Genomic DNA, 12,668 nt, shown 5'->3' on the forward strand with positions numbered 1-12,668 from the left:
TAACAGAGTGTTAACAGAATGATTTTAAAGAGTGATTTTGAGGATTTTGAGAGAGTTTTGGCGGATTGTTGTGGGTGGTTTTGGGAATTTTGTATTGTTTTTGTTGTTGTTTATCAACCGGTAAACTGTTGAATGCGTTATGCGTCTGAATTTATAGAAAAAGAAGAAAAAAACAACAACAAATTGTTTTTTTTTTTTCTTTTACTTTTTTGTTGTACTTCACTTTTTATATGTCTCTCTCGGTTAGTGGATGAAAATGAGAATCACTTTTCGGTGCATTGAAGCAAAATACTTTAATGAGATGAAACTACACTCATGGCTTTTTGATGACTAGTTGATTCGATTTGGGAATTGGGAGTAAAGCAAGCAATCACCACCGCAGAGAAAAAGGAAGTGATGTTTAAGGCTGAATGGAATGTGTGTGTGTTTAGACTTTAGTGAGGTGAATGAAGATGGTAGGTTGATTTTTAGGTATAAAGGAAACCTTTAAGTTGCATTTTATATATGTTGAAGGAAGATATGGTAGATGAAAAATTTTTTTCGCGCCAAATTTTCTTTTAATAGATATGGAAGTCATGCGCAATTTGAGGGTTGATAGTTTCATATCTTCAAAGAAAAATATTGTTTTTAAGCGTTTTTAGGACGTGTGGTATTTAAATGTGCACTTACATTAGGATGATGTTTAAGTACGATGTAATATTGAATCAAATGAATCGTTATATTTATTGATTGAAAAACTGTAATTAAACGGATTATTTCTTGAAATATTAAAATTAGTGGCAGTTAATAATAAAATACGATTTAACTGCAGTTTATTTGAATATTAACTTAATGTTGTTTTTAGCATGGTGTTATTCCACATCCATAAATAATATTATTTTACAATTTTTGTGCCTTATGTTATTCCAAATTATATATAACATGTTTATAGAATCAACTTTTATATCAATCTAATGCTTATTTTTATTAAAAAAAAAAATAACTTAATTAAAATATAACCTTTGAACTTAACTCTTTTTTACATTTCACGCCTTTTAATTTAAATATTTTTCAAAATTATTCTACTTTACGGTTTTAATCTTTTTACTTTCGTTATAAGAACTATTAAGTTATGCATACAAAGAAAAATAAAAGTTGAGATACAAATCAAACAGTCTTAACAGTCAGTTCAATGTATGAAGAGTTTTTAAATTTGCTTATTTTTTTTGAAATGACAAACAAACAGCGTTTTTGAAGATCGAACAAAATATTTGAAAATTTTAAGGACACAAATTACGAAATAAAGGTACAACCAGCTTTGGAAAGAGTTTATTTTCTCAAAAAAAAACGGCTCCGTTAAAAACTCAAGTGTTATATTTAAAAAACTTGTAACAGTGACATTTATTTTTGTGGAAAAAAAAAATCGAAAATCATTAATTACGGCACCGCGCAAAGAACTGGTTTTTTTTTTTGTTTTTGACTGTCTTTCAAACAAAATTAAATTGAAAAAAAAATGTTTTATTATTATTATTTTATTTAATTCTTGATTTGAGGTGTTGATAAAAAAAATGTTTACAATATACATACTTTAAAAAAAAAAAATAGGAAAAGGCTCGATATGTTTGTAATGTTAAAAATATGAAAAATTAAAAAAGTATAATTTTATAAGAACTTCTTGCATGCATATCATAAAATTTTTTTCAAATTCACGAAGTCGTTTATTAAATAAAACTTGGTATAAAAATGATTAATATTTCCAAACATGTTTCAAAAAAAAATTGTGAGCTATTTGTTTAAGTGCAATATTTTTCATCCGAAAGCTTTCGAAAAGAAACATTTTTCATCCGTAAATATGCGGCTACATTGAATATTCCTTGTCAGAAAATTAAAAAAGGAAATATTCTTCGTTAGAAATAACACTGGTCGGCAAAAAAACTAAAAAAAAGTCGGGAGCAAGAACTTTATAAGGTGATTTTGATTGACTTTAGTGTGCTGAATTCAAAACTGTTAACAGATTTTTTCTATCACGTCTAGTTTTTGAGCTATACTCATCACTATTTTCGCTATAAAGCTTCAAAAACTACTTTTTAATTGAGTTTTTTTTTTATGTTTAGTCAAAAATATATATTTTCCGTGATATGTTGCTCTTTATAAGTCCAAATCAGAAGACGCAAGATGGAATTTGATTCAAAAAACCATTCATTACTTTGAAAAAAATAATCAAGATTTTGAGATATCTATCATAAATTCTTTTTTCAATATCTTTGAGAAAAAAAATATAAATACCTCTGGGACGTGTTAATATGGCGTTTTGAGATTGCATAAGTAGTTTTACAAAAAAAAAATTAACGGTGATGTAATTCGATGTCAAATGTACCCAAAAATACGCGTTTTTGACCTATTAATATTCAATTATTTCAAAAACGTGACGTGCCAGTGAAATTTTGACTTCAGATTCGGACTCAGCACACAAAATTCCTTTTGAAATAGAGGGTTTGGTTCTTGCTCTATATCCGTTGCTGACCAGTGTAATTTTTCGAATCGTTTTCTAAAAGCGTAACTCACCATAATCTTTTTTTTATCTCCCCTTAGATTACACTAATTTTTTTTTCACTTTCTTAATTGGAAAGTGTCAGGAAAATATGTTTAGGTATGTTTTTTAGGCAGATAGCTATGCACTAAAAGTGCTTTTTTATGTTTTTCTTAATTGGAAGGTGTCAGAAAAAAATGTTTAGGTATGTTTTTTAGGCAGATATGTAAGTATTATTTCAAAAAAAATAAATTTACAATCGGCGAGTCTACAGTGAATCTCAGTACGCGCCTTGTGAAAAAAAAGTATCTCAGCGGCCCGCAGCATATCCCAACAAACATTATCCCTTCTATAAAGCTTTACAGGAGCTAAATTACCACCTGTAACGCTTTATAGAAGCAAATTTGTTAGTCGGGATCTTTAGCAGTTTAAAATGTTTTCAGTTAAAATTTAGAACAATTGCTTATTCCGCAGAAATACGTATGAGAGTTTGAAAATATTAAAATTTGGGTATTTGGCATGCATTTGAAGTCAAGGTCGAGTTTTTACTAAAAAAAAAAAAATTGCAACTTTTAATTGCTTAGAAATTATGTTGTAGCTAATTTTTCCTACATTTTAAGTGAAAATAATATATTTCAAACTACATATTGTATTCGAGTAGTGCTGTGTGCAGTTTTTTATAAGTTGCTTACAAAAATTAGCTTATACGCCCAAGTAACAATTTTACTTGCATAAGGTCCATTTTGTTCGATTCGACAAGCTATAGTTTGTATACGTTTAGTTTAAGGCTTACTTATGCAAGTCATCCATTTTGGAAAGAAAGGAGGTCTCCTTAAGGCTATCTAGAAGTGTTAAGAAGAAGCCTTGTAAATATCAGTTAAAGAAGACCTTTATAAGACCTGTTTGAACCGTTTAAAGAAGCCTTGTATTTTCAAGTGACAGAAGGCCTCTATAAGACCTGTTCCAAGAGGTTCTTGTAAGTATGCAATGTTTTCACCTATAAGTATGCATCAGAAAAAAACATTGCATTTCAATGTGAGGTTTCAATTAGCTCCCAATTATCCACTCATCTATAATATTCGAGTATGGTCTACTTACTGGTAAGGTGCTGGCTTGGTATGCAGAGGTAAGTGGGATCGATTCCTGGCCGGGCCATGTGATGAAAAAAAATGTGTTCTTTTTCAATTAAAATAATATTCTCATCACAAATCACAAAACAAAATAGGAAAAAATTTAAATAAATAAAATATTATGTAGAAAATGCAAAACAGAAAAAATCAAAATAAAATAAAAAAAATGAAATACAATTCAATTAATTCTTTTTTTTTATGCATAAATTCAACATTTTCTACAACACCTACAACAACTTCTATAAGGCCTTATTATAACATGCTACGCAAGTAACCCGGTTTGTGCATTAGATAAACCCTCTGCAGGAAGACCTTCGTAAGGCCATTTTAAGCTGTTTGTCACAAGCTATTAGTTTGTGGATTACCTGTGAAGGAAAGTCCTATGCAATTTCGGTAAAATGCGCCAAAATGATTTGCATAAGACCTGTCCTTCTTGTTATGAAAGCCAAAAAATAGCTTGCATTGACCCTTATGAAAGCTAAATTGTTACTTGGGCGGTCACTGTGGCGTATGCGTATTTTGATTTGTTTTTTATTTATTGAAGCTGTCAATAGAAAATGCTTATTTCTTGAACAAATAGTGGTAATCTACCCAAAGTTCCGAATCAGAGCCGTGACCTTTATTTTTAAAACTAAGCCAATTAAAAACCATTAAAATTCCTACAAAAAAGCTTCCGTCTTTGTATTCAGGGAGTAGCACCTTTGGAGAAAAAATATAAAATTTCTGTTAGTATAGTGCAGTTAGTAATGATCCGTATAAAATATTTAACATTTTCGTGCATAGTCTTAATCGAACTCAATTTAACGCCATATTGAACAATTTTCTGCAACCGAAATTTTATATTGCATATGATTCAATAACAAATAAAAGGTGAATAAGTACGGTTGCACCAACAACAAAGGTAGGGAAACTAACACTGAACATACAACATTCCATTTTATTTGCAACTACGTACACACAGGTGGCTCTCTCCAAAGTCCAAACTCTATGACTCAAGAAAGGGCTTCACAACTCAGATCATTGACTCTGCATATAATTTCGGTTGGTCTTGATGGTATCCGCTATAGCGTGCATACAAGTCGCCACCTCGTCACCACTATACCGCCACTGCAATAAAAACTGCATTGAATAATAAAAGTAATTGTTTCCCAAATTTGGCATAACTGACAGTGGCGTAACAATTTATTGGGTATATTGGAGAATTTGATAAATTTTATTTTAAAAATAAGCATTAGCATAAACGATTTTATAAGCTTGCTTAAAGCTAAAAATTTGATAACTTTTTAAACAATCAACAGTTCTGACTTAAAAACAAGAATTTATTACGTAATTACTGATGAGCTTAACAAAAACAAAAAAAACTTGCTAATTATTTAAGTTAAGTCTAATGACATGTTATTCTTTTGTTTCTTATGCTCAATATCAGCTACCCAAATGTAAATGAAGTTATTTTAAATAAATTAACAACACTATAACTCTCTTCAAAAGACCATAAAAAGTTGAATGGCTGTTGTTATATGTTTGACAGGATTATCTTCTGTGATTTTGAAAAATTTTGTATTTACAATTTGTATACAAATGATGAATAGATGCAATGATCATAAAAGTTGATGGGACTTGCGTGACAAAAAGAAAAGCTAAAGTTTCACTTTGCATGATGGCTAAAAATTGTTTTAGCTTCTGCTTTTGTTAGTAGACTGATTTGTGGATTGTAGTTTGACTGACACTTTAATGTATTCGGACCATTTTGAATATAATTTTTTCTTTCTTTCAAAATTAAACATGGATGACAATGACAATCAATCTATGATTGTGTGCCTTTCAACAAGACATAAAGTTGATGCATTTTATGGAAGCAAGATTGTCAAGATTAATGAGTTAACGACAATTTTATCATGATAACACGCGAAGACTCTCAACTGCGCAAATGTAGGAATCACAACTAACAGTTTTAATTCTATAAAACCTTACAGAAGCAGCAGTTGTGTCTGTAAAGCTTTAAAGAAGCAAAATTGTTTTTTCAGGATAGGGAATAGGTTCCTATTTTATCTCTTCATTAGCACTTCCCAACTATTAATTTTGCTTCTATTAAGCCTTATAGAAGCAAAGCTTTAAAGAAGCAAAATTGTTTTTTCAGGAGAGGAAGTAGGTTCCTATTTTATCTCTTCATTAGCACTTCCCAACTATTAATTTTGCTTCTATTAAGCCTTACAGAAGCAACAAAAGTGTCTGTAAAGCTTTAAAGAAGCAAAATTGTTTTTTTCAGGATAGGGAATAGGTTCCTATTTTATCTCTTCATTAGCACTTCCCAACTATTAATTTTGCTTCTATTAAGCCTTACAGAAGCAACAGAAGTGTCTGTAAAGCTTTAAAGAAGCAAAATTGTTTTTTCAGGAGAGGAAGTAGGTTCCTATTTTATCTCTTCATTAGCACTTCCCAACTATTAATTTTGCTTCTATTAAGCCTTACAGAAGCAAACAACTTCAGGCCAGGGCCCCCAAAAGCGTTTACTTCAGGGTGTCAAAACAAAAAATAAATTTAAAAAAAATGTTTTTTGAATTAAATTATATTTGATGATGGACTACTAAATATTACTTAAGAGCCCCAAAAAATATGACTTCGGGGCCCTAAAAATATTATTTGAAGGGTCCCAAAAAATAATTTTTCAGGAACCCCGTTAGTTGAGAGGCAATCAAATATTAATTTGGGGCCCCAAAATCTATTACTAAGGAGCCCAAAAATATTCATCAAAATTTCTGATGGCATGACAAATATTATTTGAGGATCCTCAAAAGCTATTACTTCAGTGGTTCAAAACAATCAGGGCCCAAAACAAAACATTACGTTATTGGTGGCATTCCGAATATTACTTCAGAACAGAGGCCCCAACACCTATTAATTCTTGGCTCCAAAAAAATTATATTACTTAATTTTGAGGCCCAAAAAATAATTTTTCAGGGGCCCCAAAAGAAATAAACTATGTTCGATGATGGAAAATCAAAGGAGTACATTTTACTTCAGAACAGAGGCCCCAAGAACTATCAATTTTAAGCTAAAAAAAATTTATTTTAGGAACCTCTAAATATTTAATTTTTGGGGGCCCCAAAATTAATTTGAAGTAAGTATAGCAAAGTGCATATTAAAACATTAAAATAAACCTTAAAATAAATAATCCATACAAAAAAATTTATGGTGAATACGTACTTTTTTTTGTATCTTAGGGGCACCCGAATATCAAAGGGGCCCCAAAATGTAGTATTGCCCCGGGGCCACGGCGACTCAACGTACGCCACTGCTAATATAGCTTCTTTAAAGCTTTATAGTAGCAAAATTGTTATTAGCTTTGAATACATTGTCTGCTAGGCACTTCTTCTACTAGTTTGCATGAATTAAAAATTACGAACTTGACTACCCAACTAAATTTTTTGGTAAATGAAATGGAAAATTTTAGACAAGTTTTGTTTTAGTTCCTACTTCTCAAAAAATGATTGATAAGACAAACTGCATGCCGCCGCCAGTCGGAAATATGTAGAACCATTTCGTTGTGTCATCAAACAAACAACTTCAACCTGTTGTCGCGAAAGTGAAACCGGAGGAGAGTGTCTTTAATCTTCACTGGCAATAAACAAAACAACAGCGATACCAATTAACTTGTCTCTTCCGAAAATGCCCGGATCAACAAACAAAAATAGTTCAAATAGTGTGATACCACAATTTAATCATAATTAAACCTGTTTATTGGTGACTCGATGATGTTATTTCATCGCTCAACAGATAAAGATACCAACATACAAACATACATATGCAGATATTACTTAACACCAAAAACTGGCCAGCTAGGTCTTTAGGTCCAAACTCACACTTGGATCTACAGGGTGTCCCAAAAGTAATGGATCAAACGAAGTATGCTGATACGGGATCTTAAGGGCTCTCAGAATTTGGTAACTTGTTCATCCCAATTCCTTACGGTTTTCGATTTAATGCAATTCTTTTGAAATTTTGAAAAATCCCTACTTTGCAACAGTATTTTGCTTCTTTGCGCCCATTATTGATTTTTGTTTTTTACAATTCTTTTACTTAAACATTGCCAAATAATTAGGGACAATTAACAAATTAAAATATTTTTTATTTCATATGCCATTTCGCTGCAAATTAACTAACAGTTTCAAGTTTTATGAAAAATCAATTTCTAACTTTTATTTGAGAGCAACACCACAAAAAAAATTTGTATTGTGTGGGAATGGTTTATTATTTTAAAAAGTTGCCCTGTTATTGTAGTTTTCAAAAAAGTATAAAAGTTTCCAAAGTTGCAGTTAGATCGCAAAATATTACAATTTTAATTCAACAAAACAGGGTTTTTCAGAGCAAAAATACAAACAAAAATAGAGGCTTTTGTTCAAAGAAAAATAAACAAATAACAGTTCGAGAAAATGTGTTTATTTTTGGTTGTTTTTTGTTCTGAAAAACCCTGTTTTGTTGAATTAAAATTGTAATATTTTGCGATCTAATTGCAACTTTGGAAACTTTTATACTTTTTTTAAAACTACAATAACAGGGCAACTTTTTAAAATAATAAACCATTATCACACCGTACAAATTTCTTTTGCGGTGTTGCTCTCAAATAAAAGTTAGAAATTTTCTTTTTATAAAACTTGAAACTGTTAGCTAATTTGCAGCGAAATGGCGTATGAAATAAAAAATGTTTTGATTAATTAATTGTTCCTAAATATTTGGCAATGTTTTAGTAAAAGAATTTTAAAAAACAAAAATCAATAATGGGGGCAGGAAGCAAAATACTGTTGCAAAGTAGGGATTTTTCGAAATCTCACAAGAACTGCATTAAATCGAAAACCGTAAGGATTTGGGATGAACAAGTTACCAAATTCTGAGAGCCCTTAACATCCCGTACCAGCATACTTTGTTTGATCCATTACTTTTGGGACACCCTGTATATAAACTACTGGTCGTCACCGCCTGCGTCGCGTCGTCGCAATGTCCGCGAAAGATATCAATTCAATATTATTAATTTCATTGGAGCGTGTTTATATTTGTTTCATCGATTTATGTATGTTTGTTTTTTTTTTTTCTTCTCCTTTCGTCTTCATTTTTTTAGGAAAAGATACGATATGACGACGATCGACGTAGAGACTTTTTTTGAATTTGAGAGTGAAAGTAGTCGGCGTGTGATGTGCGTATTGAATAAGAGAGTGGCGCAACTCTATAAACTACTACTTGATGTGCAGAAGACGCAAATAAGTTTTGGTCTGCATCTTTGCATACATTGTTATCTATGAGGAACTAACTTAACTGTACTGTAACCTAGTGTGTCAGTAGGGAAGTGCATTCATCACTTTGAAAATGGATGACTTTTGAAAAGAAATTTAATCTTGACTTGATGTAAGAAAGTGATCTATAGTTGCATTATTTCTTATGGATGAAAAGGTATGTAGGTAAATTGAGTTATTGAATGTGTTGTAATAGTTAGGTACTGGTAATTTATTGGAATTCCAAATTGACAGTTGGAGTAGTCTGATTTTTTTTGTAATTTCTCTTTAACAAGAGGATGTTATCATCATTCCTATAAATCATTTCTTGAAACGGTTTTTCTTAAGATCCAATGGGTGATAGGAAAATTTGTTTCAAAACCTGGTGACTTAAAAATGAGTGACATTATTGATAGTGTAACAAAAAGAATAAAAGACGTGTTTTGTAATTCAAAACAATTAATTTTCACAAAAATTCTAAACTAAAAAACCGGACACAACTACCATTGAAAATATGGTTGTAAATTCTATGTTTGGAATGAAGATGAGTAAGGGAAATGAAATGTTTTAAATGTGTACCCACTGGGACTTCGAAATCTTGATCTAAACTTGAAAATAGTTAAGCCATTTTAGCGAGCAAATATTGCCTTCATATAAACAAAAGAGCTGAGCAACAAACTTTATCTTATTTTTAAACGCGTTTGGACGCGTTTTTGATGTGTTTTTAACGCATTTTGAACGCGTTTTGGACGCGTATTTGAAGCGTTTTGGACGCCTCTCGGATGCGTTTTAGAAGCGTTTTTTTTTCGCGTTTTGGACGCGTTTTGAATGCGTTTTGGACGCGTATTGGAAGCGTTTTGGAAACGTTTTGGACGCGTCTTGGATGCGTTTTAGACGCGTTTTGAACGCGTTTTGGACGGGTTTTGATCGCGTATTGGACGGGTTTTGGAAACGTTTTGGACGCGTCTCGGATGCGTTTTAGACGCGTTTTGAAGGCGTTTTGGACGGGTTTTAGACGCGTTTTGAACGCGTTTTGGACGCGTCTCGGATGAGTTTAAGACACGTTTTGGTCGCTTCTCGGACGCATTTTGGAAGCGTTTTGGAGGTGTTTTGGATGCGTTTTAGACGCGTTTTGAACGCGTTTTGGACGCGTCTCGGATGCGTTTGAGACGCGTTTTGGTACACAACTTAAAATAATTTAGTAAAGTGCCAAAGTCATCTAAGTAAGTTACTACCTAAGTCAAAAAGCAGACTGATTTTTAACTTTAGTAATTTACTAAAATTTCTTTACCATTTTATCAATCGTTTATAATTTTCCTCCTATTTTTTTTTTATGTTCTTAGTAGTTGTTGCCGAGCTAACAATGTTGGTGGTATAAAGGTTTACAAAAGCACAGAAGAACAGTTACATCTGTAAAGCTTTTTGGAAGCAAAATTGCTAGTCGGGTGTTGATTAATAATTACTTAAAAAATATGGCATACAACATTTTTTAAATTCTTATTATTAACAAAAAAAAAAAAAAAACTCGTAAAAATTTTAATGCATTTTTCTAAAAATTAATCTTAATTTAATAGACAATTAAAAACCTAACTATACCATTAATTTGTTACGGAAACTTCAAGTCGCCTTCAATGATGCTGTTAGATATGTCTATGGGCTTCGAAGACATGACCATGTTTCTGACTTTGCTAAGAAACTCTTAGGTTGCACTTGACAGCAATACCTGATACCTCGATGCATAAAACTGCTTATTTTTACATAAACTTATTCAACTTAGGATGCCATCTTATTTATATAACAGACTTTCATTCAATCATTCGTGCTGTCAGACTCTGGAATTCTCTCCCATCAATAATCAAATTAATTGTAAACGTTAAAAAGTTTAAAACTGCAATTTTTCTTCATTTCTCAGCCCTAATCCCACTATGATCCTATTCCAATTCCCATTCCCAACTCCCACAAAGATTTGCACATCATAATTTACCTTTTTTTTCAATTTTTGTTTTCTTAATCAATGTTAACTTTACACTACTAAGCCTAGATTTTTCAATCGTCAGTTAGACTATATATCAGCAGAATAAATGTCAATACAAAAAAAAACTTTTATTCCTAGGAATAAGCTCTAACTGAGGTTTATCTGACTATTGAAAAATTGGCCCTTAATGTTGTTTTCCAAAATTCAAGGAGTGACACTCCTAGCTATATAATCACTCCAAAAGGAGTGATTTAAAATTCCAAAATTGAAAAAGGAGTGCATTTTTGGAGTGAATTCTTCACTCCCAAAATTTTGAAGGAGTGACGGAGTGTTTACCAATACTTCTGCATTTGACTTCATGGACTGCTTGTCAAATTGTTGGGTTTTTGTTTTAATTTTTTTTGTGAAGGAAATTATATTTATTTACAAAAAAAAATTCAATAAAGTAGGTGTGTTTTTTTGTTTATCTATATAGATTTTGTGCAAGAAAACGACATCGAGATTTTTGAAATCAAAACAATTTACGTGTTAAAAACAACAAAAACTTTATCTGTATAGATTTTTGAAAAATCCAGATAATTATCCAGATTTTACTTTCTCTCGATAAAAACAGTAGTGCCAAGGTAGTTTAATTGTTGTGTTCATAGAGAAATATCTGAAAATATTAACAAAAAAAAAAAAAAGCGGAGAAAGCGAGGTTTGAAAAAAACTCTCATAGAAAAAAATAATCAAAAATTTGTTTGACATGGTTGCATTGAAATGTTAATATCTCGAGACATACGCAATGCACTTTTCAGATAAAAGTCTTAAATGGGTCCTGATAAGATTGTTGAACAGATATGTATATAAAATTACCAAAGTTTTTTCGAAAAATTAGAAATAAAAATAAAAAAGTTTTCCCATTTGATTTTTAAAAATCGAAAAAAAAATTCAATATGGCTACCTTCAAACGCTTATAACACCAGAACGACGCAACTAATGTTAATGGTCATGGTCTTAAAATGTAGCTAAGAATATACAGATAATTTTTGGTTTTTTGTGAAAAAAAAATTTTTTTATGAAAATTTTTGTTTGCATCCAACATGGATGTAATGGCCTTCCCACTTCGGAGTTAAAATAATGTCGTTTTCTATTGACTTTTGAGATTTGTGTGTAAAATTCTCAGATTTTCCACTGCAAATAGAATATGAAATCTAGTTTTGTAATTGTGTGCGAAATCTGTGCGTATAAAAAAAATAAAACAACAACAAATGTTCAGACAAATGCCAAACAGAGGAGTGTGTGTGAAAGTGCGTGTGTTTGTATGCGTGAATCTTGATAAAAATCCAGAATCAGATTCTTGAATCTCAGATTCATTTTTTTGTCATTTTTTTGAATCTCAAGACGCAAATAGATCATGAAATCTGAGATTTGTCCACTATTTCCCCTCTTCACCCCCTCTTTCAGCTGTCAAATTCACAAATCTCATTCGGAGATTCGTCAATAGAAAACGACATAAAAAAAAAAACAAAAGCAACATTTTTGACAGACAGCTGCCAAAGTATATGCACAGTGGTGCCAAATGTTTGCATGAATTTCAAAAATCTCGATGTCGTTTTTTTGCACAAAATCTATATAGATAAACAAAAAAACACAGCTAGTATTGTAAAAAATCACTAAAAGTGAATTTAAAAGATTGTGTTATTATTTTATTCATTATTTCGTATTACAAACACATGCAAAGCAAACGTCAAATCACTCCACTTGTCAAATTCTTCGTGAACAAATTCCAAAATTGCACGAAAAAGGAG

This window comes from Episyrphus balteatus, chromosome 2, assembly GCF_945859705.1.
Source record: "Episyrphus balteatus chromosome 2, idEpiBalt1.1, whole genome shotgun sequence".
In the NCBI taxonomy this organism is placed as follows: Eukaryota; Metazoa; Arthropoda; class Insecta; order Diptera; family Syrphidae; genus Episyrphus; species Episyrphus balteatus.